Raw genomic sequence first — 7,102 nt, forward strand, 5'->3', positions numbered from 1 at the left:
AAAAAAGCTCGGTGGGGGGGGGGGATATATCCCCCCCCCCCACTAATTACGCCATTGTACCAAGTACGAATTTTCGCGTCGTTACAATGCGAGTCCGAAATTAAAGAAGAAGCGTGAGCGCAACTATACAACTACAACATTGGTTGGAGATGAAGTCGTGGAGGCGATCAGCGCATGTACACCGTAGATGACATACCATTAAATTTAAATTTTTATATGTAGAGTCCCCCTCACTCCTCAGGCACATCATATTATAAAATATTCACGTATCTCACAAAATAATTAATTATAATATATAATGTAAAATATATTGTAAACAATATACACGTCGAAGAAAATATGATTATTAAAACTTGTAAGAATAGAAGATTTTGAATAGATACCTAATTGCAAGGCTGGGCAAGTTAACTATTTTTTTTAACTCGTTAAGTTAATTTGGAAAAATGGAAGTTAAGTTTAAAGTTAAAAGTTACTTTCCTTTTTTATTTAACTTGTTAAAGTTACAAGTTAGTTGAAAAAATAAGTAACTTTTTTCATATAAAACTTATAATTATACAATTTACACCTAATGTTAAAGATTTACAAATAACATAATATTATAATGTAGGTTTTTATATCTTAAAAAAATATATTTTGTTGTAAGTACTTATAAATTATGAAATCCAACAAAATAATTAAATTGTTTGTATATACCTAGAAGAAGTCGAAGTAGAGATGAGTTTTTCTTTAGGAATACATAGCAAGCATTCAAATGTAATGTTATTACCATCAGCACTATGCAATGTTTCCTTAAAATATTTGTTCAAATGACTCCATTTTGTGCATTTTGATTGCGATGTATCAGTATCCATATTACAATGTATTTTGTTTATAAAAATTAAATATTGAAAGCAATATAAATGTATTATAACAATACAGAAAAATAGTGTAACAAGAATAGTAAATTGTTGACAACACGGACACGATATAGTCGACAGACGAATGCCTGCTTTTAAATTTACAGTACCAAGTTTGTCGGGTAATTCATAAAATATAGACTATGTACTAAGTATTATTATTATTATTATTATTCATTCCAGACATCAGCTGATATTAATTAATAATAAATAATAATCCACCCGATTATAGTAAATACAATGGGTGATGGGTCACTCTCTCACTCCGTGCAAAATTATTCTTATCATTTCCATGAATGAATATAAATATAACAAGCGACAAATTTTAATTAATACAACCGTATATGGGATATTGGGTTTGGATAATATATTATGTTTTTCTTTTTTAAATAATAATTACCCGCGCGGCACTAATCTTTAATATATAGAAATAGGTACCTACCTACTATATTATTCTGTGAATAAGAAATATATAAAATATTATTCTTTATTTCTCATAAGTCGTTTCGTATATTTTAATATTTTGTAAGTTCCATTAACAATTAGCATTGTTTAAATGCAGTTACTATGATATTATAGTATATTAATTAATCAATAGTAGGTATCTAGTACTTGTATTTAAACACGTTATTTTAAAATCCAGACATAGTGCAGAACACTTCGACAGTCTATAGTATTTAGAATAATCGATACCTACATAGTAATATATGGCAGAATAATTTATATTTAACATAATAATTATTGTTATTTGTTATTATTATTTTTTTTTTATTGCACAAAATGCAATAATAAATCTTTGTGTTCGTACAAAGAAAAAAATAATTTAACGTGACTATAAAACAAATTAACGCGTTAAGTTAGAATTTGGACTTCTTTTTCCCCGAAAAACAATTATTTACATACGTAATTATTTTTTTTTTTGTTATATATAGGTTTTGTATTCCATTTTATATAAATATAATGTGAAAGCATGTAAAAATCTAAAAATAAAATTTCAAAGTATTCAAAAATGCCTCAAAAATCCTAAAATCCTTTAAAAAATAATAACCTTTAAATTTAAAATTGTTATTAGGAACGCTTGAATACACTACAATATTGATAGTGCATCGGGATATAATACTAAATCCTGAAGTCATGATAGACATTTTAGCATAAAAAAAAAAAAAGATGGACCTTATATTATTATGAATCATACATTTAATTTAATTTAATTGTTTACTTTATTATCTTTGAATTACCATTTACCTCATTTAATTTATAATAATAAGTTAATATAATATTATTATGTATGAAAGTTAATGAACGAGGGGGGTGTGGAGGGAATAGCCTATGATTATAAAAAGTATATATACCACCCCAGAACTAATTCCTAATTATGCCACTGACTGGTAACCACGTAAAACGTTATTACGAATACTTTAAACACGATACCACTCTATACTACAACTAAACACATTTGGACAATAAAAAAAATAATTAACACTTAAATGTTTAAGCAATTTATTTTTACGTGAAGGTAATTAATTAATTTTATTATAATTCATAAATCTTATAAGAAAAACTAGAATCCTTAGGTGATTAAAAATCGACAATCTTATTCAATAAAGAAATACAGAAATATATAACTTATATTGTTATTTGCCTACTTAATACTTATTAATAAAATTATAAGTTTGTAAAGTAATAAAATGTTGCACTACTTTAATTTATAAATTATAGATGTATAAATATTATATATACCTAAGATAGTTTTAAAGAATTATAAAAGAATTTACAATATTTAGTAAAATAATTAATAAGTTATAAATAAAACATCAACATTTTTTTATATGAGCTTTACGATATGTTATGAATGTTATGATGTTGAAATTGATAATGTGTTTGTAACTTAAAAGTTAAAGGACTAAGCTTAAATTTTCTTTGGTTCATAAAATAAAATAACTTTTAGAAATGTTCAACTGCAAATTGAAGACTATAAACATTTCGATATAATAAACATTTATTTAAAATTTTTTTTATAAAAATTAAATATTTCATGAAAATTCTATTATTACAATACGCTAAATATTTTATTCATTGTCCTAAAAACGATTAAAAAATACCATATAAAAACCATAATAGGTAGTGTTTAAAATGTATAAATATAGCTTAAGAAGGTCTTATAATATATTGTTATTAAACAATACAAATAATATCTATGTACCAAAATTATTACAAAGTATACAAATTAATATACGCTATTTTATTTTTGAAATTCCATTCAGTATTAACAAAGACATATAAACTATAATAAGAACTCAGAATGGCACAAATAAATAATTAACGATTTCATTGACGGAAGAGACTGATTTATTTTGCAATGTCAATACACATTATTATAATTAAAAACAAATTATAAAATTATGTACTGTTTTGGCTATGGCATTTTTGAGTTTGAGATTGATGTGGACTTCAATTAACAGTTCTGGAACAAAACAAAAAATAGTCAATTAATATAATATTATACTAAAGTATAAAAGTATAAAATCCTGGTAGAATTAAATAATAAATTCTAATAGGATTACAAAATTTATTATACTTTACAGTTTACAGAGATGATAAATATATTTTTTAAATCGTATTTAAACTAGGTAATAAAAGATAATACATTGATTCAGAAAGTATTTAATATACATTTCAAAGGCTTAAGTTTTAAGAAAAAGTTTTTAAGAACTAATACTTGACATATACTTTTAATATTAATCATTTAATTGTACAAGTAGGAATAATTAATTATGTATTTCGTTATTATACTAATATAAAGTTGTGATGTCAACATTTAAAACTTTATACTACCTACCTATTTCATTTTATATCAAAAAATGAAAATAAATAAAAATATTGTATAATTTGATTCTAACAAAATGTAATATCAATTAAACAATAAACCAACAATTTAATAATTTGATTTTTATTTATTATAACTAAAATAATATAATAATTATCAAATAACAACCTAAACTGTGACAAATAATTTTTTTGCATTTTTTAAAGTATTTAAAAAAAAAATATTTGATTTTCAAATACAGTTATACCAATACTGTATTAAAATACTTCCTAATAGGTATTTAATTTAAAAAAAGTTTTAAGTAATACTATAAAATTATTTAAATACATTTACTAAAATACATTACAACACTGGCACCATAATATTATGACTATACTATGTGCGAAAATATATGACATATTGTTAGTCAATTTTAGCAGTAATAAGAGGTAGAGAAATAGATTTTCGAGACTTTTATGTCAAAATATTAAATGTTAAGTAAGTTAAGATTACAAATTATATAAAATAGGTTATTTATAAAAATTGATAATTTATAATTAAATTTGATGTAACTATAAAATATGGAACAAAATTATTTAAACACTAATTATTTAGATAATAATAAAAAAAAAAATTGTATATATTTTAATGACGTACCTACGTGATATAAAAATGAATATTGTTCTACCGATTTAATTTATATATTACGTTATACCTTGTGAAAAATTAAATAAACACACCAACCTACGCATGTACACAACAATAAAAGAAAATCGAGACACAATATTGCAAATATTGCAAAAGTGAAAATAATACGATTCCACTATTATTCAAAATTAAAAAACCGCAAAATTGTTAACTCACCATTATTTGGCTGCAGGTGGCTGGAGTTGCTTTGGCGACCGATTTGATAGCCTTGGCAGATTGGACATGCCCGACGATGACGATGTTCATGGTAACTTTTTCAGCGCCCATTTTTGGTTTTTGTTGGATTTTTGAAGAGTTAAGTGAAAACTGCAAGTAGACAAACAAATAAAAAACAAAAATAATATTTTAATAATGTCAACGAAATATTATTTTCCGTTTGGTATATTATTATACTCACTGAAGATTATATTTGCACGAAAATTGCGTTATGCCGGAAGGATGTATCAGTACGTCCTTTTATATGCAGTGGCGGCCGAGTGTGCGGAGTACGTGGTAGGCGTGGTGGCGTGATCATCATAGGTCTTAAAGGTGATTCGTGCATCTGATATCGTACGTTGGACGACGTCAAATCTTATATTTTACTATTTTACTTTGAAAACATACCTATCCATTGATCATTGTGTAAACGGATCGAATATAATTCAATTTACATCTAAAATATAAATAACACTAAATAGTAAATAGTGGAAAAATATTGAACATACATTGCGATTTCCATATATTCCTATACAAACATATACGTCAAGTTGACTTAAATCATAAAAATGTTTATTGAACTCTTAAAATATAGATTGCTTTACAAAATAGTCTACCAAAAAGTAATAATAAATTAATCCGTCCCTTGACTTGAAATAAATTATTTCAAATTCGATTTGAATATCGATAAAAATCATTAAAAATCAAATGAAATAATTTTTTTTTAAATTTTTTTCAAATGTCGAATTGAAATCGAAAATAATTTAAATAGATCATTTTTACCAAAATAATAATCATTTTATAATAATTTGTATATCCAAATCAATTAAAAAATGAAAAAAATGTATGATTTAAATTTATAATTCAACAATAGGCAATAGCCCATATGTGATATGTCTATAATAGGTATTGTTCATAATATGTAGCAATGTAGGTAATACGAAGCACCTAACTATCCGTGCATATCGACAAATATGAAATGTTCGAACGATGACAGGTTTCTCGTAGTTAGAAATCAAAATTTAAATTGTTAAAATGTAAAATTTATATTTTAAATTGAAAAAAGTACGTTTAAAATCTAATAATAAAATTTTTATATAATTAAATTGACACCTTGCAGTAAAGAAATAATTAAATTATAATATTAATATGTTTTTTTAAACTTAAATAAAAAATAAATAAATAAGTAGGTGCCTATTTATAAGTGAGTTAAAATAAAAATTGAACATTTTTATTTTGATTTCAATCCCTGAATAAGCCACAATACAATAAAATAATATGATGGTACCTTTATTATACTACTTTGATAAAAGAAAAAAATTAACTATTTATAACCATTATGTTTTTCCGTGTATTTTACTACTGAGTGTAATATCCTTTAATTCATATTATTATAAAATTTACTTTTTGTAATTTTTATATGGGTACTATCCATTTAGTACTAACCGTCGCATCATGTTCTATGATTTCTGAATTTTAAGTAAGTACCTACCTATATTTAGATATTTTATTTTCAAAAACTTAAATATTTACACAATTTCAGTTGTAAACTGTGCCCATATAAACTCCCTTTACATAAGAACCACGATTCTGTATATTCAAGATTAAGAAAATTATAAATTATAAACTGCCTATAAGAACTAATGGCCAAACTGGCAAACTATAAAATCAAAAATAATTTATAAAAATAATAAATTAATAAGATAAAATGTAAAATAAATAAAATAAAATAAAATAAAATAAAAAATGAATTATATCGCGTTTATATTAATTATATCAATTAGGTATGTCATACGAATAAATATATAAAATGATAATTTGTTTTCACGACGAAGTATTTCCATGGGGGAGATAACATATATATGTGGTACCAGATTTCACATATAGGTAAGTACTTATTGTCATTATCAAACATAATATTGTCCATCAATATGGGCTGAATACTCGAAAATACTAAAATGTTCGGTGATTTTTAAATTTTAAGTAGCTACCTACAGGGCTTAAATCAAAAATAATAATACCGTTTACCGTCATATGGATAATTAACGTTATGATGAAATGACTGTTTAACGTTATATAGAATTTAAACTTTATTCAACTTAAGCGTTTAAACGTTAGCTTCGCATCGGCATAGTGTTGCCGAATAGTGGGAATTGCATCATGGTGGGATCAAACAGACGTTGCGTATTACTATATCGATGCGCGGTTTACGTATGGACTCTCGTGGGCTGGACTGTATAAATGTTATTTTGAAAACAAATATAGATTTACCAACGATTAATCGGTTAACTTCTACTGATATCAATGTTTATAAATTATTATTATTTTTGCTTTATGACACGAACTACTACATAGGACTGGACACTATATAAAATAAGGTGGCTGCAAAGTTGTACGGTGGTTGTACGTTCGCTATGTAGCTGCTCTCTGGTGGCATTTTTTTATACTGTGCTGTTGTAAATTATTTTATGTGACAAGTCGTGACTAGTCACTAGTG

At 24.6% G+C, this 7,102-nt stretch overlaps 1 long non-coding RNA gene across 1 annotated transcript; it reads right to left on the reverse strand.

Moving 5' to 3' along the window:
• Positions 1 to 3,222: 3,222 nt before the first annotated feature.
• On the reverse strand, positions 3,223 to 4,917 carry LOC103307785. The gene is made up of 3 exons (XR_510251.3): positions 4,808 to 4,917; positions 4,567 to 4,716; positions 3,223 to 3,360 (listed from the first exon to the last, which is right to left on the reverse strand). It is a non-coding gene; the product is annotated as an uncharacterized LOC103307785 (long non-coding RNA).
• Positions 4,918 to 7,102: the final 2,185 nt, after the last annotated feature.

Source organism: Acyrthosiphon pisum, chromosome A2, assembly GCF_005508785.2.
Source record: "Acyrthosiphon pisum isolate AL4f chromosome A2, pea_aphid_22Mar2018_4r6ur, whole genome shotgun sequence".
NCBI classification, from domain to species: domain Eukaryota; kingdom Metazoa; phylum Arthropoda; class Insecta; order Hemiptera; family Aphididae; genus Acyrthosiphon; species Acyrthosiphon pisum.